The following is a 24,360-nucleotide window of genomic DNA, read 5'->3' on the forward strand; positions in this document are numbered from 1 at the left end:
GGCATCTATCATCTTTTATTATTATTTATTTTTTTGAGATAGAGTCTTGCTCTGTCACCTAGGCTGGAGTGCGGTGGTCCCAGCTCGGCTCACTGCAACCCCCACCTCCTGGGTTCAAGCAGTTCTGCCTTGGCCTCCCTAGTAGCTGGGATTACAGGTGCACAGCACCATGCCTATCTAATTTTTGTATTTTTAGTAGAGATGGCATTTCACCATGTTGGCCAGGCAGGTCTTGGACTCTTGACCTCAAGTGATCCACCTGCCTCGGCATCCCAAAGTGTTGGGATTACAGGTGTGAGCAATGGTGCTTGGCCTATAATCTTTTAAAAGACCTTATAGGTGATTGTACATGTCCTCAGGTTGAGGAACTGCTGGACTAAGCACTATTTGATGGTGGAGAGTCCATTGATAGCAGAGCGTAGTCCACACTGCTCTTGAGTCATACAACCCAAACTCCATCACAATAACTTCCAAGAAGCACTGGAATTAATTTCTGGCCCTCAGGTTTGGCTGCACTGAATATGAGGCCACAGAATGGCTAATGACCAGGACTTAGGATGTGCTGATGAAAAGACAGGTTTTTTTTTGGTAATATTTGGTAGTCTTCAAACTAGGTGAGTCCCCTCATACCACTTGGCTCAAATTTCTGTTTGTGAAGACTGTTAGTGATCCTGTTGAGTCCTGTAGGCATAACACTGGGACAAAATTATTCCACTGTGGAGCTGAAATATCAGCATGAAATAGAGTACCCAGCCATAAAAAGTGATTGTCCTATAGGAACACAGAGGAAAAGCTCAGTATAGAGCTCTGGGACATGCAGAGGAAACACCAGGGTGTGCAGGATGCTCAAGAGGTCTGAATGGCTCTCACTCTACCTATAGAAAGCAAACATGACTGAGCTGATCCCCGAATATTTCCTGGGTACTGTTCCCTTGCACATATAAACCCTTAAAAGTAGAATGGCTATAATAAAAAGGACATATTATTAACAAGTGTTGGTGAAGATATGGAGAAACTGGAACCATCACACACCTGCTGGTGCAAATGTAAAATGGTCCGGCCACTGTGAAAACACTGCTCATTTCCCAAGGTTTAAACATTAAGTTACCATAGGACCCAGCAATTCTATTTCTAGATATACACCTCAGAGAAATGAAAACCTAGGTCCACACAAAAACTTGCAAATGATTATTCAAAACAGCATTATTTACAAAAGTCAAATATGGAAACAACCTAAATATCCATCATGGGTAAATATCAGTATGAATGGGTAAATAAAATGTGGTACATCTACACAAGGAATATCATTCAGCAATAAAGAGACATGAAGTACTGATGAATGACTCGAAAGTGTTAGGTTAGTTGAAAGACACTAGTCACAAAAGACCACATATTATCTGATTCAATTTATATGAAAGGTCCAGAATAGGCAGATCTATATAGACAGAAGGCAGATTATTGGTAACCTAGGACAGGGGCTTGGGATGAAATGGGTAGTGACTGCTAATGGGTACAGTATTTCCTTTGGAGTCATCAAAATACCATAAAACAGATTATGGTAATGGTTACACAGCCCTCCAAATATGCTAAAACACCACTGAATTTACACTTTAAGTGGGTGGATTGTATGCCACATGAATTACATCTCAATAAATCTTATTTATTGTCTTATTAAGAAAAAAAGAAATGGCCAGGCATGGTGGCTCACACCTGTAATCCCAGCACTTTGGGAGGCCAGATGGGCAGATCACGAGGTCAAGAGATAGAGACCATACTGGCCAACCTGGTGAAATCCCATCTCTACTAAAAATACAAAAATTAGCTGGGCATAGTGGTGCACGCCTGTAGTCCCAGCTACTTGGGAGGCTGAGGCAGACGTTGCAGTGAGCCGAGATCGTGTCACTGCACTCCAGCCTGCCAACAGAGCAAGACTCTGTCTAAAAAAAAAAGAAAGAAAAACAGAAACACAGAAACAAAACAAGCATTAGAAAAGTTTCTATTGCTTAGGTTCTGCTTAATAGAGGCAGCCTCTGCTAGATTTCCCTAGGGCTTATGGATGGCAAGTGTCAACAGGAACTGAGACCACTGTCACCTCTCCAGTGGCCTCTCCCAGTGGCTCCAGAAAGACCAATGGATCAACCTGTTGTCTCCAGAAATGATTGAACAGAATTGTCAGCCAGAATCCATAGTCAAGAAAACAACAGCCCTGCATGTACGTGTACAACGCATATGTGTAGGCAGCACAGATTTTCCTGAAGGCCAAGTCCAGTTATATGATATCATTCGGAAGGGTCACGTGTACATTTGCATCTGGTTTACATCTAATTTGAAAAAGCCAACATAGATTGTGTACCATATTATTAGGTAATTTTTCAAATTTGGAGTCTCGGAGTTACTCCACTCAATTTGTCCAGTGGATGGACTCCGTTGCTGACAGATGAATTACAGCTTGCTCCAGGATTCCTGCCCTAGGAGGGGCAGCCTGTGGTCATGCAAGCTTTCCTGTTCTGTGTTCCATGCACACACAAGCCAAGCCACCATTGGGGGACAGCTCTTATTCCACAGGGGAAAACTCCTTCTCACTAGCTGGCCTCCAGCATGGAGGAGGGAGGTGCATGGGTAAGAATGAGGTGGAAGGAGGCCCACTCTAGCTGATCCCCTTCCAAGCAAGGCCCAGATGGAGGGGGGCCTTCCAAATGGAACAAAAGGGAAAATGACAGAAGAGAGAAAGCATTTCTATTTATCTAAACACAGGATCAAAATGTACAGCGGGAAAGTGAAATTATGCTGCAATTCTGACAGTCATCTACTGAAGATAAACTCTCCCTTCAAAGGAATTACTCATTTCACTCTATCCTGGTACCTCAGGGTCTATCAGTATTCAAATTTATTAAGCAAGGACATGCAGAATGTATGATATAAGGGGCCTGTTTCATCACCCATTCCCCATGCCATTTTTTTTCCTTGCTAAGTCATGAGAAGTGCAGCAAGTTAAAAATCAAAACAAAAATTAACAAGCATGCACACATGCACACATACACACACACACACACACGATGGAAAAGAAATCCTCCATGGAAGTTACTATGAAACAGGCGGCTTTAGAAAGGAAAAACACAATCTCTGACTAATATGGAGGAGACTCCAAATTGCTCTTGGCAACAATCTCTCAACCCAATTCCCCTCCCTCTATTCATCTCCACAGTTCCCAGCCAAAGGAAAATAAACTGAACAGCTCTCTCCCTGGCCCAACCTGTAGTGCTGCCCGGCTGAGCAAGGCTGAGCAAACAAACATCCCCATGCAATTATACACCTGTGTAATTGCTATAAACACTGGGACAGCCAGCCGGGTGCTCACTGCCCTTATCAAGCTGATAATCTCAATATTAGGGGAAAATGGCTTTATTCTGGCAGCATGACATCAAGGTAGTATGCAATATGATCTTGTGACCTCAAACCCAGAATTTTTTTTTTTTTTTTTTTTTTAGAAAAGAAAGAACAAAACTAACATTCTAGCAAGAGTTAGTAACAATTCTGGGGAAGGAAAGTCCCAGAGCATCACTCAGGTGGGTAATAGCTTCAAGGCAAGATTTATCAGTTCACCTTCCTCACAAAAGTGATAGTTAATTTTAAAGGCAGTTATCTTACACCTATTACACCACTCAGGATGGAAGGAAAGTTAACAGGCCAAACGTCCCAGAATATTTATGGCTGCTCTGTCTCACACATCCATCCAACACCATTCTATTAGGACAGATAAGTCCGGTCAGCTGAAAGAAAGGACAGGATTCTCAGGAAATGGCATTGTAAGTGGAGAGGTAAGTGGATGGAGAAGGGTCTTTCAATTGAGCCCTAAAAGAACCCTGCAAAGCCAAGGTGAGCTGCTCTGAGAACCGTGTATGGTCTAGAGACTTGGGGTCTAGTTTTGGCTTTGCTACCAACAAGTCCTGTGAGTGTGGACAAGCTTCCTTTCCCAAGGGTAAGGGCAGGCACTTGAGTTTAGCTATGAAGTTACCTATGAGTTACTGCAAAGCCAAGGTGAGCTGCTCTGAGAACCGTGTATGGTCTAGAGACTTGGGGTCTAGTTTTGGCTTTGCTACCAACAAGTCCTGTGAGTGTGGACAAGCTTCCTTTCCCAAGGGTAAGGGCAGAAACTTGAGTTTAGCTATGAAGTTACCTATGAGTTACCTATGAAAATGCCATCCTGGCCATCCTTCCTGAGGAAGTCAGCAGATGCATCAGGAGGGTGACACCGTGGGACAGTTCTCAGCCTGGCTGACACTGATTCAGAGAGATGCCAGGCCTCTCAGAGACTGTTTCGACCTCTTCTTGTCATCTCCAACTGGCACGTGCCCAAACTGCAGACTCTTTTCAAAACCCGCAGTTGTAACCCCTAAACAGAGAATCTGAACAGCAGAGGCTCAAACAGCTTCCTGGGCACTTGGGACAGAGGCTGACTGTGCTGTGTGCACTCCACTGCATCCCCTTGAACCAGGCACAAGTCCCTGGTGGAGTATGGAGACTCTGGTCATTCTCACTTCTCTGCTCCTTCCTCTCCTTCCTTCTCCCTCCCCTCTTCATCCAGGCCTCCTGCTGCTGCTTCTCAACAGCAATGCTTCCCAGGCTCCTTCCCAGGCTCCATCTCACTTCATCCAACCCTTTGAGGGTTGCACTGTTACTGTACTATTACTATTCCCACTGATAGAAGCCAGAAATCTGGTCTAATTTCACTTACTGATGTATGCCTGGTACTTAGCATGGTACCTGGACACATGCCGTAAACAACACAACAGTGTTGAATAAATGACTGATTGGGAAGAAAAGGACGTTTTAAAAAGTTAATATTAACTGTAATACATACTATTTTCTGTTATACTACAATTATACCAAGGCTCTTCCTGTCTCCCCAATTAAAGTGTAAGATTCTAAAAGATGTGAAGTATAATGAGTGGCTTTGAATCCTGCCGCTGCTACTAACTGGACAATGTACTTAACCCATTTGAGCCTGTTTCCTCATCTACAAAGTGGGGCTAATGATTCATATCTGATGTGACCTAATATGAGTCTTTTTGGGGAGAGTGGGTTCTTTTTCTATGCAGCCTAGGTTGTGCCTTAACTGGTGAGGACGCCACTGGGGCTACTTTTATTTCCTGGAGTTTCACCCAGCGTGGGGGCGGGGGGGGGGTCCTGAGCCTTTCTAAGCCCAGAGAAAGGTGTAAGCAGGGGGACAGAGGGAGTGGAGCTGAAACTTGAACCTGGCAGAGCCTTTACCACCTTCAAGCCAGTGCGCCCCTCCCCCTTCCAAAAAATCTTCTATCTCATCCGGAGAAAACTGCCCGATTGTTTCAATCACTTCCTTTCCATTTTCAAAATCCCGCATTTAGAGGGATTGGAAGTGGTCTGCCCCTAGCTGACCAATAAGTCGCTGGAGTGGGGCTTCCCTCTGCGCAGAGCTGGGTGCCAACTATTAAAAGAAAGAAGGCAGCCACCCTGCCCACCCGCCTGCCCGCACAGACACAGCCCGCACAACGGAAGCCAGGAACAGAATGGAACGACCCCAGAGCCCTCACCACAGAGCATGGAGTGGTGCACCCCACGCTCGATGCTCCATGCGGGGTGGGCGGCGGGAGCCGTGGGTGCGGGGCTGGGGGAAGTTCTCTCCATTCGCCTTCCCGGCCAGCCCCGCGGCCGCTGCGCCCGCCTGCAGGGACCCAGGCGTTCCAGAGGGTGACGCGGTCCCAGGAGCCCGCCTGAGTGGGGACGCGCGGGGTCAGTCCTTTTGCGCAACCCACACCTGGCGGCCTCCGGAGCTCGGAGACTACAGCCTGAGTTGTCCGCCCGGGTGGGAGTGCTCCCATACACTCACCCCCAGGTTGGCGCCCAGGTAGGGCCCCCCACCCACCCAGCTCAGCCGGCGATCCGAGCCCAAGGACCTGAGGGGATCCCGCCGCGCGCCTAGCTGGACTTGTGCCAATCGCTCCTTTAATTTCTGCGCGTATCTCCGGACCTCGACTTTTGCCAAGTTGCCAAGGCTTTTGTCCCCCTCCCTCCCGCCCCCAAGTTTTGCATCTGACGCTCGGAAGCCCAAAGCATTCTTGGGGGAGACAATTTAAACTACCAATGTGCATCCGCACCTCCCTCTCAGAGTGGCCTGACGTTCCTTCCGTGGGCCCCTTGCCCCAAAGGAGCCCGCTGGATAGGGCCGGCGGCGATGGAGCAGCTGCGAGAGTTGCTTTCTGCAGAGTTCCAGATCCTCGCTCCTATTTCGGGGGAGGTGCGTGGCTCCACGCCCCGCAGGAGCTCCCGCGAGGCGAGGGATTGAACGCCTTGCGGACGCCGCCACCCGCGCTAGCGAGAGCCAGCTGGAGCGGCCCCGCGGCCCCTGAAGCGCCACCCGGCCACAGGGTCCCCGCGGCGCGGAGCGAGAATGCCCGCAGCGCCCGCGGAGCTCTCCCGGCCGTCCGGAAAAGCTTCCTCCCCACCCCCTCCCCACGGCCCGGCCTCTGGGCTCGCCACAGCCGGGATCCCAGCCCCGAGGGGGGCCGAGGCCGCCGCAGACCCACCTGGCCGCCTGGGGTACGCTGCGCTCGTGCTCGGGCCGTGTCCTGAGCGCCGCCAGGGTCCCGGGCTGGGAATCCACGCGGCCGCGCTGCTCGGGGGAGCCTGCCGCAGCCGGCGGGAGGTTGTCATTGATTCGTGCTGGGCGAGTTAAGCCATTCCAGGAGTGGTTTTGAGCGAGCACTCCCACCCCTCCCTCCAACCAGAAGTATTTGGCCGGCAGCCCCTTTGGTCCACCTGTACTGTCAAGCGCAGGACAGGGCGATCTCACCACTCGCGCGTTACGCTTCACTTTATGACACCAAATTAAGCTCTTTGGAAAAGGTAAAGCAGAAATAAAGGCAAAGGCGGCGGAGGAGCTTTTCTTTTCTCCTGGGTTCCTCCGTTTTTTTGTTTTGTTTTTTGTTTTTGTGGGGTTTTCCCCCCTCTTTCTCTAGTACTTCACAAAACGACTTATCACTTATCTCAAAGCAAGAGAGGCTTTTTATTATTATTACTGTTGTTTTATTCAATTCAGCGTGTCTGTCTTTTTAGAGGCAATTTTATTTCCATTTGCCTGAAACCTGAGCCCAATAAAATTACCAGAATTACATGTTTTCTCCTTACAGGGTCGTGAGTGTAACTTAACCAAATCAAACACTGCAGCGCAATCCTTCAAGTAACAGCAAAAGAGGGAGTGCAGGAAGCAACCACAGAACTGCAGCTCCCTCCTCCACTGGGGGTCATGAGACCTTGTGGGTGGGACCCACGGACACCCCTTCCCCTCAAATAAATACACATATCACGCAGGCTGACTCAGAAATGCCAACCGGAGATTCCAGCAGTTCACATTGGGGTGGGCCTGCCACCAATCACAGAGGTGTGGCTAAACACCCTCTCGCAGGCCCTTCAAACCACACACCATGGCCTTTTTGAAAACTGCCACCTGGGAGGTTCTGGCCAGCTGGGGGCTATCAGGCCTCTTTCCCCCTGGAACTGTCTGGTCACCTGGGGGAAATAACCACTAATGCCTTGATAACTCTCAGCTGGCTGTTCTCAGAAATGGTGGAAGAGTCAGGGGAGTGAATCTTCCCTGCTGATCATCTTCCCCTGGTGCCATGGGAAACAAGGACAAAACCAAGGAGTCCAGCGAGGTGCTTGGCCTTCCGTGGCCTCTGCCACTCTTCCCAGGGCAGGCCATGAGCTTTAAAGCATCCTGAAACCAGAAATAAATCTCAAAGGTACATTGGCCGTGAAGGCCCAGGGATGAGGCTGTGATTTGCAGAGCCCCAGAAAGATGGTTCAGGCAAAACTATCTCCTCCAACAGGGGCCCCTTGCCTGAAATCCCAATGTTAATGATTCATTTCTTCTTGGGGAATGACCTTCAGGGAGCCTGCCCCAGACAGGCAGGCAAACTTGCTTCAGGAAGGCAGGAAGGGTCAGGTCTCTCTCTGTGGTTCCCTTTGAACTGTAAATACCTACTCCTGCGGGCAGGGGTAGAATGAGTCCATCAGACCCTCCATGCTGTGGAAAGAGGGCAGTGGACTGCTGCGTGAGGGTAGAGAGAGGCTGGGTGGCCAGGATGTGGTGGGGAGAAGCTGCGACGTCAGGGAATTGGGTGCTGAAGGGAAGAAATGAGAGTGCTTCATCAGAGCAGGTGGACAGTTTCCAAGACCGATGACTCCATAGCTTTTTATCAAAAACGAGGTACTCCCGGAACACCCAAGCCAAAGACAGAGAAGTCAAATCCCTTTGTCCACAAAGGCACTAGTTAAATATCCAATGAAGCATAACTCCACACTCTACTCACAGACTCAGGAGGTAAAGGTGCCAACACATGACCTGGATGGAATCAGTATGAATCCAGAAGTGTTTGCAGTGTGCCCATAAAGGGTTTGCCTAAACAGCCTGGGTGGCGGTGGGGTGGGTGCCATGGAGTGCCAACCTCGGGGCCTCTCATCTTGTTGGGGAGATAAAGCACAGGTGGACTGGACAGTGGGGCAAGGTGCATCCAGCACCCTATGGGTCCACAAGGAACAGGGCAGTGCTTCTGCAGAGCAGTTAGTAAGGTAGGCTCACAGGGACAGGGCTCCAGGAGGAATGGGGCTGGGCAGGCCTGGAAGGTCCTGTGGGGAGCAGGAGAGGATGGAGTGTCAGGTGGGGAAGTGGAGGCAGGAGGGGGAGTCCCTGGGGAAAGCTGGCAGCTGGCCTGGTTAGGAGGGTAAGACAACAGGTGGGGGTCTACAGGATAGGGCCAGTTTATGGGTGCAGCTTCTGGCTGAAAGAGTACAGGGCAGGGCCTGCTTTGGAGAAGAGGAAGGATGGGAGCACCTTTTCAAACCCAGCTGGAGCAGGGTGTGGGAGGGAGCTGGAGGGAGGGGTGCACAGAGTTGAGGTGCCCAGCCCAGCCTGCCCCCAGGCAGCTCCTCTGAGCAGGGCTCCAGCCTCTGGACTGGAAGGAGTGTCTGGGTAGGCTATGGGCGGTGCCAGGGCCAATGATATTGCAGCCAAGAGCCTGGGAAGAGCTGGCTGTTGTCCAGCCCACCGGCTGGGTCCTGCAGTGGACAGTGAATGCCACTCCTCCCTCCCCCTAATCACTGTGTGTGTGTGTGCCCTGCTGGGACACACCCTTCGAATGGCTCTGGGCACAAAGTGGGGAGCCCCGCCCCACCACCCCTCCAGCCTCCCTTGGTGCCAGCTGCCTCCTGGGAACAGGAACATAAAGCAGTCTCAGTGAAGTGGGTGTGGAGAGGGGGCTGGGAGAGGCTCCCATAGCCACCCACAGAAGGGGCTTTGAGTGCACCAGACTCCAGATCTGAGTGTGCATTTCCTTTTGGGCCCTGGTTCCTTCCTAGGCCCTCTTTGGCCTCCTCCTCCTCTACCTCCTCAGCTCCCTTCCCCCAGCCCTAGCCTTCTTGGCCCCCACCTGCCTTTCACAGCTGGCTCCAAACTCAACAACTCACTCGTGTTCCAGTGAGGACAAAAGCTCTTACTTCAACCAGCAAACATGGCTCAGGAGGCTAAACAGAAGCACGTAAGCAAACATGCTACTGTCTTAACCTGAAACCTCAGCAGGGACTAGTCATCGGCTGTGGCTGTGATGTAGGCACACAAACAGCTTTGTGCATACAAGCACACACAGATACGGTGTCTGCACACACATGCATAAAGAGGCGGACGCATGTTTGAGCTCTGTGATCTGCAGAGTAGTACTAATATCTGTGGAGGGCCTGTGCCCTCAGTTAATCCTCGCAACCACGCTATGAAGCAGTATGTTATTTCTTCCATCTTACTGATAAGGAAACGGGCTCAGAGCGTTTTACAACTTGTTTAAGGTCACACCATCTGACAGATCATAGAACTGGACATCACCCTCCATCTTTGCCACTTTGGCGACTCAAGGCAGCCCTGCGGTTCAAGCTCTGGCTTTTTGTTTCATACAATTGTTTGCCTAAGGGGCAGTGTGCTTTGCTGATGCATGCCTCAGTTTCTCTATCTGAACAAACAGGGTAATGACTCTTCCTGAACCCGAGAGGATATTGTTAGGCAGGAGGAGGCTGAGATGGAGGTTGGACTTCGGTACAGTGCTGAAGCAAGTCTTTCTAGAGGATGCACAGACACGGGAATGTGTGGTACTCAAGCCGGAAACTCAGCACCACCCTTGCTGCCTCCCTCTTCTTCCTGGCCCCCATCCCCGGCCCCAGCCAAACCATCCATCAGTCAGTCTGTCTCCAAAATAGATCTTGAATCTGCCCTCTTCCTGCCACCTCCGCCACTGCTGCCCTTGGTGGAGTTTCTATCCCCCCTCACCTGGACTTCTGCAGGCACCTCCTAACTGGTCTCTCTGCCTCATTCCTGTCCTGCTCCTTCAGCCCAACACCATACAACTGCCAAAGCAATCCACTTAAAACAGGCATGTCGTCCTGTCATAGGGCACTTACATGCACTTTAGACTGTGCACCATGGCCCACAAGGCCCTTCTCCCTCCAAACTCCCCGCACCCCATACTCCAATCACAGACAGGCACCCTTCCTTCCTTCTTCCTGGAGTGAGACCCGGCTTGTGTAAATTCCTCAGTCTGAAATTCCCCCAACTTTGGGTCTTGCAGGAGTGTCACCTCAGAAAGGCTTTTCCTGACCGCATAGATAAATCAGGACCTCGTGCCTCTATTTCATACCCTTGATCAAAGCATTCATGCTTGCACTGATTCTATTATTTGACTGTCCCTCCCACTAGAATGTAGGCTACTCGAGGGCAAGTACCCATGCATCTTTTTTTACTGTATCATGCCTGGTACGTCATAGGTGGAACAGGCATTTATTGAGAGAATCCTAGATCTGGGAAGCAGAAGGACTGGATCTTGTCTTGATGAAATCCTGCCCTTTTAGAGAAAATTTGTGAACCAGCGGGGGAAGTAACCCAGAATCTCATCACACCAGATAGGCTAATATTTATGGCATCATGGTGGTGTGGGCAGTGGGTCAGTCTTTCTGTCTCTTGCTGGAGTGAACATTTCATACTGCATTTAACACGGGCTCCACCTGTCATTCCTCCTTGTACTTCTTGGTGCTCAACAGATGCTTAATTAAATTTTGAGGAAAACTGAAAGAAAATGCAACCAGCTCAAGGGAGGGGGGCATACCAAGCCTCTTCCTTGGTGGCCCCTCTGGCTTCCTGTCCGATGCCAGGCCAAGATCTCACTGTTCTGAAGTCCACTGTCTGTGTATTAGCACCTGTGGATTGTCATGGCATGGCTCTGTCACTTTCATCCACAGATCGGATTTCATTGAAAGATATTACATGCCAATTTGAAATAACAATGCATTGCTGTTTAGCATCGAGAACAGTCAGGGAGCCACGAATGGAAGCTAAGCTACACTTTAATAGTCACTGAGTTTACCCATATCTGTTAGTTGCCTAGGCTACATGTATTTCTGCCACTGTGTTTTGGGGTTGACCCAGCCATTTGGAACCTACAGGCAGTTTGTCAAACTCCATCAAACTCTTCCAATTCTTCAAGAACATAATGGTGATCCAGAGAAATGGAGTCCTTTGGCCTTACCAGTCCTGCAGGGGCCGGAAGGCAAGGGCAAGGCGCTATGGCCCCAGAGGGAGGACTGGGTCCCGGCAGAGCCTGCCTCCCATTTAGGTGTGCTGGGAGACCAGCTGGTGCTTGTCCGGGGCCCTCGGGAGCCTCCGAGGGGGAGGTGTGGGCCAAGTACAGAGTGCTGGGTTGTTCTCTCTGCGGGAAAGTACCCTGCAAGGCTGGGGCACAGGGCAGGGCTCCCAGCCTGGCTGGCTGCACAGTTGGCTGTGCAGGGTCCCAGCCCTCTGCTCACAGCCTGAGGGCCCCAGGGCTGCCAGGGCCTCACCCTTCTCCCAGATTGTATCAGGTGACACCATCAGGCACCCATTGTGAGAGGAGGGGAGGGCTTGTGGGGAGGAGTTGGAGGTGGCTGGGCCTGTCACCAAGGATCCCAGAGCCCAGCTGAGAGTCTGGGGAGGAGTAGGGCTTGGTCAGAACTTGGCCAAGGTGGGGTAGTGGCAGGAAAGGGGGTGGTACCACTAGCTAGGGGAGACAGATTTCCTCTTGCCTTCCTTCCTCCCTCCTTCCTTCCCTCCTCCCTCTCTCCCTTCCTGACTCTTCCTTCCTGTTCACCTTCTTTCTCCCTTCCTCCTTTTGCTCCTCTCCCTTCCTTCCTTTCACAGGTATGTGCTGCCTATTCTGTGCTCCAGCACAGAATTACAGAATTGAAGGAGATTGAAGGTCTCCCAGCACTCCTAATGGGAGTCAGGCTCTGCTGGCACCCAGTCCTCCCTCTGGGGCCACAGCTCCTTGCCCTTGCCTTCCAGCCCCCACAGAACAGGGCAGCCAAAGGCCAGAAGGCCAAAGGACTCCATTTCTCTGGATCACCATTATGTTCTTGAAGAAGTGGAGGAGACCGATGGAGTCTGGCAAACTGCCGGTAAGTGCCAACAGTAGTGCCCCACACTACTCCGGGCTGTGGCTATAAAGTGGTGAACAATCCACGTGGCTTCTACCCTCACAGAGCTGACCTTCTTCTAGTAGGGGAAAGATAATAAACAGATAAACATCTATCATGAACTCAGGTGGGTGAGTCCAGATCATTCAGCCCCATCCTTAGGCAAACCACTTTTCCATGTCCAGCAGCCTCTCACCTCATTTGCTTCCCACCCTCAGGGGCCAGGAGCAGCGTTATAGCTTCCATCTACAGTCAGGAAGTGGGGTTGAGGGTGGGGAGGTGACTTGGCCGAGGTGACACTGGGAGCACAGGTGGAGCTGCTGCAGTGGAACCTTGGCTGCCTGCCTCCCAGGGGAATTGCTCTCGACACCAGCTCTCTTCCTCCAGCAGGGTCACTTGCACTTACCTCCAAAGCAGGGGGACGATTTAATTCTGTGCTTTTAAAGACACTTTCTGTTTTTAAGAGAACATTTATGCATAGAAAACTAAGAAAAAAATGAACAAAGAACCTCACCGTAGGACAAACCACTAATTCACCTGCCTTATATTAAATTAGCAGTAACTGTGTGTAAGCCAGGATCCCTGAGAGTCTGTGCAGCCCCAGAAGCTGAGGTCTGGCTACACCAGCTGCAAACTCTGACTGGGACCCACATTCCCTTTGGTAAACAGTGAAAATTGGGCTGTCCTTCCCTTCCTGGTCCATGAGTCTGTGAGAGCCCCATTATCAAACCAGTTAATTGGGGCTCTTTGGCATAACAAATATCCCCTAAGAGCAACAAAGATTCTCTCTTTCAATAAACATGACACAGGTTCCTCTGAGCCCCCTTTTCTTAGCTCTTGTCCTCGGGCTCTATGTTTGGCCTGCCTAGTCCAGTTTTAACAAAAATGCTGCCAAGTCAGGTTAGCGAGAATCCCCCATCCCTTGATATCTAATCATCTTGACCTTCTGGCCTACCTTCAGCAAGAATCCTGTTAAGTCAGTTCAGCGAGGATCCCCCTACCTTTGATGTCTCCTCTTGGTAATTTTCCATCCACTCACCACCCTCTGCACCTTGGCTATAAATCGATAGTTGTCCTTGTATTTGGTGTTGAACCCGATCCCTCTCCCTGATTGCAATCTAGCTCAACTCCGAATATCCAAAGGACAAGTGGGAGTACCCCTACTGCAATAGTCCTGAATAAAGTCTAAAGACCAGGAGCAGAGGCTCACACCTATAATCTCAGCATTTAGGAGGCTGAGGTGGGCGGATCACTTCAGGTCATGAGTTCGAGACCAGCCTGGCCAACATGGTGAAATACCTGTCTCTAGTAAAAATACAACAATTAGCTGGACGTGGTGGCACATGCCTGTAATCTCAGCTACTCGGGAGGCTGAGGCAGGAGAATCACTTGAAGCTGAGAGGCAAAGCTTGCAGTGAGCCAAGATTGCTCCAATGCACTCCAGCCTGGGCAACAGAGACACCTTCTAAGAAAAGAAAAAGAAACTTTTCTTTACCATCTTAACAACTACATGAATAACTTTTTCTTTTTTTTTTTTTTGAGACAGGGTCTCACTTTGTCACCCAGGCTGGAGTACAGTGGCACAAACAGGGCTCACTGCAGCCTCAACCTCCCAGGCTCAAGTAATCCTCCCACTTCGGCCTTCCGAGTAGCTGGGACTACAGGTGCACACCTGGCTAATTTTTGTATTTTTTTGTAGAGACAGGTTTTGTTAAGTTACGCAGGTTGGTCACAAACTCCTGAGCTCAAGCCATCTGCTTGCCTCAGCCTCCCAAAATACACCGCACCAGGCCAATTTTGTCTTTAATATTTACAGTGCTCTGACATAGAAAAAAAAGTTACTGTGTTGCGGCTTGGGCAGCCTCAGATTTATGACTGCATCCTCAGCCTCTCACTCAGGACTCCAAGTGTGTGTCTTTGAAGACTTTGTCTTCACTCCAACTGAGGGACTGGGAAGTCCATGGGTGAGTTCTATTCCTGACGCAACCCAGTGCTCCAGATGGTAGTCCACTGAAAGACACATTTTGACTCAGAAGGTTCTGAGTGTGCTCTCTGAGGCTGGGTTACAGTACTAGCTTTCTTAGGTAGAAAGGTACTTATTTGAGAAAGAATCTTCCTGGATGGATGTCTTCTTGGCTCTTTTCAGTAGAGAATCACTCCCTGACCCTTGAGAGGAGGCATTCCTGGTTCTTTGGGGAGGCTTCTACTCTAGAATAATCTGGATTAGAGACTCAGGCAAACTGTGGCTGGGTTAGAGTTCCAGGTGTCTTTGTTGGGAGAAGTCATTAGTTAATAATGTGGGAGCTTCTCAGTGGACTGAAAACCCTCTTCTGGAAGCCCAGCTGACTATACACCCCACAATAATGGCACTAACTCTGTCTGCTTCCTTTCTTGCTGGCATGATTTACTCAGGATAACCTAGAACTTCAGTGACTTACAGCTGGCCCCTCAAAGGCCTGTCCCTTCCTATTGCTTTTGCTCCTTTCTCCTCCTCTTACCACCTTCATCTTCCCTTCAGCTCCCTGGATCCTTTAGCATGTCCCCTTTTCCATCTCTCTGCCCACCACCGACACTCCAGCCCCTCAATTCCCTACAGTCATGGGAACTTTAGACCCCTGTCCTGACTGTGGGTCTCAAGGTATTCAGGGATCCCTGCTAGGCAACTGCGTATCAGGGCAAAAGAAAATCTTAAAAGTCTCCTCCACAAATATTTGTAAAAAGCTTTAGCTTTCATGTTGAGCAGGTAACCTTAACTTGTCCCATGTGTCAAAATGCAATTCAGATAAAAACAGGAAGTGGAGCAATGACAAGAGCCAGTGATGATATAGATGTAGGCCAGTGAGCTTTGTATTACTGTGTTTACATAATTCATGGCTAAAATTTCAGAATAAAAAGTGAAATAGATAGTCTTTATTTGTGTATGTCTGTATGTTTATGTGTGCACATATGTATGCATATGTGATATTTTTCCACCTTCGAATAGCATTACCAAATTAATTTATAAAATCTTTTATGAGACCTCTATTCAAATTGGCTTAAATTAAATATTCCTTAAAATATCAGAAATATAGAAGCCAATCCAAATGTTTTTCAAGTTCATGTGATTTAGGTAAACCATTGGAAAGTAAGAATAATTGAATATTGTTGGTTTAATAAAAACAGCTGTATCTTTTGATTTATCAGCATTGAGTATATTATAATTATACATTTCGTATTTAACTATTTTCCTAGGTTTTTTTATTTTTGTGATTTTTTTTTTGTTTAGATACTTGCCTAAAATGGATACGTTGTAAAAATAGTTAACAGGAAAATAATTTGAGGTGATGGCTACCTTTGTCTAGTGCATTTTGAAATTCTGATCAACAACCCAAGGATACTATATGTTAAGAACATGTGCATTAGTTTAATGTGAGATAAAAGTTTTATGAATGGACATTTCAATAATAATTATGTTTCATAATATCTGACTAAAAATAGTTTCAAATTTTTTTTGTAATTTGCAACCTTAGACCTATGTCAGGTTAAATTAAGCAACAGATATTCATTACTAGACCATTGCTAAATAAATTACTGTAACATTAATTACTAAGCATTAAGTTTAAGTTTATATACTCTTGACTACATATTTTTATATAGTACAGAGAGGCTACATATGTTTGGGCATGTTAATATTTTTTTTTTTTTGCCACACGAAGAACTGTACTATGAAACAATATGTACCGATAAAACATGAAATGATATATTCGTAAAATTTGCTAGTCTGTTAGATAATACTGATATGTGACAGACAATTTGCTAGTGCCTACTTCACATTCTATGTAAAATCTTGATCTAGAACTGACTTTTAGATTTCCTAGAACGCCTCTGGGAAATCTCAAAAGAATTTTTTTTTCACCTGCAAAAAGAGATATTAAAAAAAAATAGGTTTATTTGATATGTTGAATTGCATGGAAAGTATTGTCTAAAAAAGAGACGCTTAACTTTCCTTATGCTATATTTGTATGGGGTAGATGCACGTATACCATATATGTTTATAAGTATATTATATATTACTCTTGTGTGGGTAAATATTATTTGCATAAATATTTCAGAAATTGTATAAACTTCCAAGAAAATTGTCAGTATACTTGCTGTTGATGATGTGTCCTGGTATAACGTTATCAGTCATAATTTTGGTTATTGTTTAAAACACACGTGCCACAGAAGTTGCCAAATTTCCTTGTCAAATGCACTCTCATCACATCTTTAACTATGGCCATTTTAAGTCTCTTGTCATCCACTGATAGTTTTTATTTTATTCTGATTCTTCTCTGACCATGTTTGCCATCAGAATATTTTGTCTTCAACAAACAGGGACTGTGTCAGGTTGTCTGGGTACAAGCTTCTGATGGAGTTGCTTTAGTAATTTTTACTTTTTAAAAATTTTTATCAATTTATTTTTTTTGAGACAGAGTCTTACTCTGTCACCTAGGCTGAAGTGCAGTGGTACCATATCCACTAACTAATTGTTTTTTTTCTCTTCTTCATATTTTTAGTAGAGACAGGGGTTTCACCATGCTGGCCAGGATGGTCTCGAACTCCTGACCTCAGATGATCTGCCTACCTCAGCCTCCCAAAGTGCTGGGATTACAGGCATGAGCCACCATGCCCAGCCCCAAATTCTTATTGAATGTTCTCATCTTCATGGAATATATGTATTTGCACAAGTTCACTAAGAATCTGTCCTCCTTGTAACAGGACATGATAGGAAATAATGGTAATATAACCAAGGCTTTGACTGGAACATTTGAAAATGATGCATCAGATATGACCAGACAGTCTTAAGGAATTGAAGTGGACTTGATGGACCCAGTGCTTACAATACCTTCTAGGGAAAACCAGCCTGGTGCCTGGCTTACAGTGTCCCTGGCATTACAGATGAGAAAAGATGGTCACTTCCTGCCAGGCCCAGGAGGCTTAGCATATTTTGGGAACTTCAGAAAGAGAAGATCCATCCAAATCTGTAGGTACTATAGGCAAAATCTGATGATTAGTTCTTGCTCTGGTTTCATAGCTTTCAAAAGTACAATCTGAGATTTCTCATGAAAAGTTCCAGCAAAGCAAACTTAAAAAGGCCTATGTGATCAATTATCATTCTTTCTGCACTTACATAAGAAATTAAGACCAATGGTAATAAGACCAGATTTATTTTGTAAAGAAGAATAATCTTACTTTAATTATCTTTGACCGAAAAGAAGAGTGGTTGTGCGGAGAAATTCTATAGAAATCTCAACAGAAAACCATAGCACACTCTTGTGGGTTATCAGATTCCAGTCCTGCTCATTGGCTATAAGGTTTTGTTATCCACCTGTAACTTAGACTTGATCCTGCCAGCTTACACATTTTGTCAGTGCCCACTTTTCCCTTTGCTGGTATTTAACCTGGAGGAGGAAGAGTAGTAACAGGGATGGGGAAGATGAGGGCAGGTTCATGTGTGCCCATGTGCATGTGTATGTGCATACATGCATGTCTATGCAAATATCCTCACGTGGGTGTAATGTGTGAAGAGTCACAGTGAGTGGAAGGACCAGAAGCTGGGCCAAGTGGCTGATTGCTAGATGGGGAAGGGGTAAATACAGCAGTTTTTTTTTGTTGTTGTTTCAACACCAAACAGGGCTCTGACACCTTCCAGAAAAGCATCTTCTCCAGCTGGCTCCAGCATACTGAGGCAGAGGTTGGCCTCACCCATTGTGCTAGTCAGCATGCTACTGCGGGGAGATAGTATGGCTGTCCCAACATACAGCCCTTCCTCATCTAGCAATGCAGGCCAAGACAAATCATCAGGGTAGTGGGTGAGCACAATGGCCTTCACCCCACTGCAAGGCCAGTGAGACAAGGACTGTCTGTCTTGTCAACAGGCCAAGGTTAAGCTTGTAGGATGGATGGGGGAACAGGGCAGAACTAAATGGCCCCTATATACATCAAAACAATGAGCTTGGCCTCCTGCAAAGACCACATCAAAGAAAAGACCCACTGTTCACCCCCAAGAACAGGAAAATAATCATAATGGTGGCAAGCATTGTGCTAAGAACTTTGCAGGCATTATTTCTTTTTACTCTTAACAACAATTTTATAAAGTAAGTATATTATTATTCTTTTTTTATAGAATGGCAGCTCAGAGCCAGGATCTGAACTCAGGTCACATTTACTGCCTGTAAAAATCACTTTAAATCTTGGGAAACTGCATAACGTGGCTCAGAATAGTTTTGGATTTCAAATGCTGTAGAAGAGGCTGGCACAGTGGCTCACACCTATAATCCCAGCACTTTGTGGGGCCAGGGTGGGCAGATCACCTGAGGTCAGGAGTTTGTGACCAGCCTGGCCAACATAGCAAAACCCTGGCTCTACTAAAAATACAAAAATTAGCTGCGTGTGATGGCACACACATGTAATCCCAGCTACTCGGGAGGCTGAGGTAAGAGAATTGCTTGAACCCGGGAGGCGGAGATTGCAGTGAGCTGAGATTGTGCCACTTCACTCCAGCCTCAGAGACACAGCAAGACTCCACTTCAAAAAAAAAAAAAAAAAAAAAAAAATGCAGTAGGAGAAACCAGTGCAAGGCAGAAGGTACAACCTGTTAAACTGATAGGGGTCAAACAGACTAGGGCCTTGTCTGAGGCTGTGGATGCTGTTCTGGGGAATCAAGCAGACATTAAGCAGCCTTCTGTCTCACATAGTTAGCAGATTTACCTAGCAGTGAGTTCTAGGACAGATGCAGATCTGAAGTCCCTGATAGAGGCTTTATATCTCACTGATGAAGAGAAGAGGTGTGACAGCCTGGATTGTGCCATCTAAGGATATGCTGTGCTAGAACTGAAGCAAGGTGGTGTTTCTCAGTACATGGATTTTGATCCTCTGCTAGAATTTCCTGGACAGATGCTTACAATGCAGACTCCCCAGCTCAGGGCCACTGAGTCAGAATCCTAAACTCCACACCTGCGTTTTTCATAGATCTCTAAGGATGTATGCTGCTGAAGTGGAAGAAGCAGTGACGATTGGTAACTGATTGGCGTGGCCTTGCTGGATAGTGTCCCCTGGTTGAGAATTGGTGCCCTCCTTCAGGTGTGTCGTCGCTGGAGGATGGGAGCAGGAGGAGGTTTTTGATTGCTGGATTGTATCGGAAGCATGTTCACCACATTGATCATTTCTAATAGCTGCATAAAATGCCACCGGCAGACATAACATGACATACTTAACCACTCCTCTACTCTGGGACACTGGGGCCTTTTCCATATTAGAGCTAACATCAGGATGAACATCCTTAGACATATGCCCTCGTATTTTGAATGACTGCCTTAGATGAGATTCTCAGAAGGATGAAAGGGGGTATGAACATGGTCAGGATGCCCAACATGGCATGCTCAATTGCATTTTCCACTTGGGCTGACACCTGCACTGTTCAAGAGAGTCCATCTCACCCCAGTGCCACCAGCATTTCAGTCTCCCGACTCTAAGGATGAGGAAATGGATGCTGGATTGCTGAAGCGACCTGTGACCTGCCCAGAGCTACACACCTAGTCAATGTGAGAACTGAGACCAAGAACCCAGGCAGTTCTGGTTCATGAGCCAGGCATTTTGCCACTGCTGACTTCTTCAATCTCCGATCAGATGGGACAGAAAAAATCAAGCTTGGAACACCGTTTCAGTCTCTGCTCCAATCTCCCTGACAGCTCTGACTTCAGCTGCACCTGCAGCTCATGTTTCTGTGCTTTCTGTGGTTTCTCTGCCTTGAAAACTGAGCCTCTCTTCTCTCTGCTCGAGCTCCGCATCCTCCATGAGCCCTGCTCTGATCAGTCAGAGGAGGTCATTCCATACTCGCACTGTGGGTCAGATGCAGATATGTGGGTGGGAAAGCAGTGGGACAAAGATAAGGTGACAACCAAGGGGAGGGACACAGGCCAGCCAGCCCTGTCACAGGAGGGAGGATACCGTAGGAGGGTGGGTGGGACCAGCTGGCAGTGGGTGAGGGGCTGAGTTGGCTTGCCAGACTTAGGGGTCCAAATATGGTGGGGAGGGCATCAGTGCACACCCACCCTGCCATGTGCTATCCTGCAACGCAGGGTATTTACATAGGAGAGCTGGGCTCTGGCTTCCACAGGGTCCTTCACGGGGTCTCTGGTGGGCTTCAGAGAACCCTTAAATCCCCAGCTAAACCACATGCAGAACTGTACAAGTATGTAAGCATGTTCTTTTTCTGGGGAGACAGCCCACTAGTATTCATCAGATTTTCAAGAAAGTTTATGACCTCTAAAATGTTGAAAAAAAAAACCACCTCAGGTGAAAGGCAGGTTGTTGACTGGTAGGACTATAGTCAGTTTGTTTTATCAGTTATATATTGTTTTACCCATGGTAGGGAAAGAGGAAATAATTATAGGTGGCATTTCTCAAATAGATGATTGATAGAGCAGATGATGGATATATGAATGGAACAGACAAATCTACATTTAACAAATAAATACCATAAAGCATCATCATTCACGCCACCTACATTTCTTATTTTCCACTGCATGAGAAGGAGACGGAGCTGGGAGGAGGCAGGAAGCCTGGTGCTGAGGTGTTCAGAGTCACTGCTCTCCACAGATGATCAGAGGCAAAGATAAAGTCTTAGCGTAGTGATGAAGTCAGTTAGTGGGAAAACGGGATTTGGTTTCACAACTTTTCCAGAGCTGTGTCTTGCATAAGATGGGACACATTTGAAAATAATCATGGTGAGCCCTTATTGAACACTTAGTGGGTGTCGGGCACTGTTCTAAGCGCTTTGCAAGTATTGTCTTGTTTACTTCTCACCTGGTGGTTTGGGAAGTGCTATAACTGCCATTTCACAAGGGAGGAAATGCAGGCCCAGGGATGTTAAGTCACTCTCCCCAAAGCAAACAGCTGTGAGAGGAACAATGGGTATCTGAAACCAGGCAGGGTGGGTTCCTGGTTGGGGCTTCTGGTACCTGGCCTTTCAGAGCAGTGATATTGTAATGTCAGAATCAACTCCAACTTTGTCTTCCGCAAAAGGGCTGGACTCTGAATATCAAAACTCTCTCTTCCCTTTGCCTTTAAAGGTATAGTGAAGCATATGCACTTGAAATTATCCAGGCTGATTGTTCATTAGATGTTACTGAGCATCTAATAATATAAGCCAGATAACATATAAAAGGTTTTGTAGTCAGTTTCCTAATTTCACCCTTACCACAAGATTTTAGTGTGAGGATCAGGATGCCCATTTTACAAATGGGGTACTGAGGTACAAGGAGGTTTAGGGAAACTGCGTAAAGTCAGCTAGTAGAGGGAGGGGAGCTAGATTGCACCCCACCCTCTTTCTGCTTCTCTGCCCCTCCCTGGGTAATACAGGGCACAAAGGTACAAGGAGATGGTTTCCCTGTTGGGGCCTCCATGATGATTAGGGCATGAGAAAAGACCCAGGGAGCTTGCCGCCATGATCCAAAGGAAAGAAGAGAAGGAAGGAAGAAGGGAAGAAAAGAAAACATGGATTTTGAAATGTGGGCTATATGTCAGGTAGTACCAAGATGTTGATGAATGATCCAAATCTACTGCTACAATTTCAAAAGTCTTACAAAAGAGGGGCACTGGCCACTGGCCATAGGACTGTGAATTAGTCCACCCTGAGCCACTCACTCCAGGATATACTCAGAGGGATGACCATGTCTTTCTGGAATTTGGCTCTGTTCTTTGAAGTCAAAGCTCCTGGCCTCATGAAATGTTCTTGAGAAGTTCAAGTAAATATGGGAGCACACACACTCCATGAAAATGGTGCTTCCCTCCATCCTTCCCCGCTCAGGGTTTTGAATTTGGTTCTGGAAGCCCTAGGGCCCAAGAGGCATGAAGCACAGGAGGCCGTAGGAACAGCCAACTCGGAGGACAAGGTCAGGAAGTGACTAGTGTACAGAGTGATAGCTATGGCTCAGGGTCATGGTTGGGAAACTCTGAAAGGGAGGACTCTGAAAGCTGTGTCAAGCCCAAGGGCCAAAGCTGGATGCCGAGTCTGAGAGGCCTTTGGCAGCAGTAAGCAAGCAGGGGTTCCCAGTGTTCCCAGTAAGCAAGCAGGGGTTACGGCAGGGCACAATCCTGGGCATGCGGCCCTGTCACCTGCAGTCCTGACAGGTAAGCATGACCAAGGGTCAGGAGTCCATCTGAATGGCCAGGAGGTCAGTTGAGAGGTAGGAGGAGGAAGAGATAGCAGTCTGAGGATAGACCCCAGTTCTCACAAATGACCCGGGAGCCTTAAGGACACCCAAGCAGGATAGTGGGAGATCTTAGGGATACCTTCCGCTGCCAAAGACCTCTCAGACTCTGCATCCAGCTTTGGCCTTTGGACTTGACATGGCTTTCAGAGTCTTCCCTTTCAGAGTTTCCCAGCCATGACCCTGAGCCACAGCCATCGCCCTGTCCACTAGTCACTTCCTGACGCTGTCCTTGGAGTTGGCTGTTCCTTTGGCCTTCTGTGCAGGTAGGGGCAGAGCCCTGGGGCTGTTCTCTGGCACAGGACAAGGTCTGAGCTGTAACCAGGGAGAGCAGGGGAACCCCAGAGGCCTGTAGCCATTGACTGCATCCCGAAAGCCAGGCCAAGCCTACAGCTGCCTTTCTTTCATGGCAGTCTCCAAAATCAGCCCTGTTCAATTCTTTAAGGGTTCCCTCTCCTGACTCAACTTGGGACTGGCGTTTCCTTTCATTTTAGAAAATAAAGCTTTGTGCTTCTTAAGACTTGAAAGCAATATAGACATCTTGTGGAAAACTTGATGTGTCTAGGACTCTATTGTAAAGGCAGCTTTTCCACCATGTGTTCTTTACTAGCCATTTCATAGTCAGCATCATCCCATAATGCACTTGCCCTCATCCTCCATCCCGATGTTTCCCACTGCCTCATTTCAAGTCTTACCTGCAAGTGCCTCTGGCATCTGTGTCCTCTGATTAAATGAGTCACACTCTGAGTTATATTGCCACTGCTAAATGCTCAATCCTAGTCTCTTTATGGGAATTGTTTAAAAGATCTGAAGCAGTCAAGTCTGCATAATAGGAACCCAGAGAAACTCTCACTGGCAATGCCAATCCTCACCCAGTGCTGCCTCCTAGAGCCACCAAATGTGGGAAGAGCTGGTGCATAACTGAATTCTCATTAGCAGTCCCCTACCTGATGTTCTCATTTGCCATCTGGTCCCACGTAGGCTTGGAATCTAGAAAACTCAATGTTAAAATTGTGCATAAAACAGGAGTAAATAGGCCCCCTGTGACACGGGCCCCAAGGGAATGTGTTAGTGCATGTATTCTCTCATCTCTTTTTTTGGTCCAAAATTATTTTTTCTCTCAGGTTCTTGGCTCTGTTCCAGATACAGGAGGTTGCCAAATAAATGAGGATTCCCTGTAACACTATATTCTTTATATGTTATATAGGGTTTTGTTTATTTGAAATGTACATGGTTTCCTTCTCAGTGCTGTAACATTTGTGTGGTGTGGTCATCTTGCCGCAGGAAGGGGATGTGCCTACATTCTATACTTCACTCCTCTGGAAGGCTGAGAACTACCACTGGTTTAGTGCAAACCAATCTAGAGTTAGACTAGAAAAACCAGATTTTTACATCTTACTTTATCTCAGACTGGATGGTATGACTCTAACCAGGCTGGAATAGAAGATATTCAGACTATCAAAGTTGCTGGGGTCCTCACAGACCCTACAGACCCACACTCTCACTTGACCCCTATGGAAGGAGGGCGTGCCCAAGGTTACAAAAGAAGCTATTGGCTAATCTCCTTCACAAGAGACCTTATGAAATGACTAATAACATCCTGTGT

At 47.5% G+C, this 24,360-nt stretch overlaps 1 protein-coding gene across 23 annotated transcripts in view; it reads right to left on the reverse strand.

The window, feature by feature from the left end:
* Nucleotides 1-24,360, reverse strand: part of ZBTB7C (zinc finger and BTB domain containing 7C) — a 388,369-nt gene that overhangs the window by 99,861 nt on the left and 264,148 nt on the right. Inside the window, exon 1 of one of the 23 annotated variants that reach the window (XM_017963463.4) lies at nt 6,564-6,705. The exons of the other annotated variants lie outside the window; for them this stretch is intronic. The gene's annotated coding sequence lies outside the window, so the exon portion shown is untranslated. Of the gene's footprint in view, nt 1-6,563; nt 6,706-24,360 lie in introns of those variants that run through there. 23 annotated transcript variants of the gene reach the window in all.

Source organism: Callithrix jacchus, chromosome 13 (genome assembly GCF_049354715.1).
Source record: "Callithrix jacchus isolate 240 chromosome 13, calJac240_pri, whole genome shotgun sequence".
Lineage (NCBI taxonomy): Eukaryota > Metazoa > Chordata > Mammalia > Primates > Cebidae > Callithrix > Callithrix jacchus.